A 1,387-nucleotide genomic window follows, 5' to 3' on the forward strand; every position below is an offset into this window, starting at 1 on the left:
TGGAAGAATTATGGAATGAAAAATAAGTTGAGTAAATCAACAAGCATGTCAGGTGATACTCTGCAGCGAAGATGGAGGTTTCTTTTTTAATTTACTGAAAAGGTACATTCTATTCTCACAGGGATGAAGATATAAGGACCCATTGCCAAGAAATTCTGCTGGATACACAGCTCCACCCCCTCACCCAGGGGACTATTGGTGTGTTTGCATAGCAGAACTATTTATGAAGATACTTTTGTGCAAGATATGAGTGTACGTACATGTGCACAATTGTCTTTAGTGATAAAATAATTGCCTAATATGCAAAATCGATAAAATCAGAAATGTGAACAATGCAAGAAATGAATCTGAATATTCAGGGCTGTACCCTTTTTCTCCTTTAAGCTGGTCAGAATACTCTTTCTGTAAGAAACCTGTTTGCCTGCTCCCCAGGCTGGTAAAAGGCAGGATTGATTTGGGCCTTAACCTATGCAGTTCCAGCTGGGATATTCAGACTGTGCAGGCAGTACCTGAATGATTTTTGAAAACAATAGTATTCAATCACATGCAATACTGAGTAATAGTAGGAAGAAAGAAGGGTTGTGATTTATACCATGTGTCATGATGCCAGTGTAAAGGGGAAAGATCTACTGAAGCCTCTTTGTGAGAACAGCACTGTGCTCCAGTCAGCTCAAGATTGTGTCTCAAAGCGTGTTTTGACCAAGGGAAAATAAAATAGCCATATAGACAAGTGGGTACCTATAATCCCATCAGTGACAATATAATGGTATACCAGAAAGGCTTTCAATCTTTTTAGACTTGTACATCTGTTTCTACCACACCTGCCCTAATTTTGCCCCTTGGTCAAGTTTTGAAGCCTCTCCTGACTTCCACACAATTTAATTTTCTATGTAGATATCACTAATATTTTTAAGCTATTGTTCATCTGCTGCCTAGACTCTTAGACATCTAAGTCTTCCAAAATAACTGTACCATCTGTCACAGTCTAAGAATTACCATTCTAGTTATCACCAATAAAGGGATGGAGTCATTTGATACAAAATTTATGCATAGCACCAGACACCCATTCACCCAGTATACAATTGAATCTGCCACTGGGGGATTTTGGATAACTACTGAGTCAAAGGCTGGGTTAATCATATGCATAGAGGGCTAAGAAGAGTATATTGGAGTTGTGTAGATATTTTGAAAGGCTTGGTATGAATGAGCATATGTGAGACGGAGCAAGAATCGTTTTTTAATTGGTGGTGGAAAAATCAAGCTGTTATGGAGCAGTGTGGGAATGAGGGAGATAGGTATTTATTCCAAATAATGGATTATACCAAAACTAGATTTATCTAGAGTTTTCTACAGGTGCAAGGCAAGATTTAGCACTCCATGGTGAGCG

This window comes from Anas platyrhynchos, chromosome 13 (assembly GCF_047663525.1).
Source record: "Anas platyrhynchos isolate ZD024472 breed Pekin duck chromosome 13, IASCAAS_PekinDuck_T2T, whole genome shotgun sequence".
Classification (NCBI taxonomy): Eukaryota; Metazoa; Chordata; class Aves; order Anseriformes; family Anatidae; genus Anas; species Anas platyrhynchos.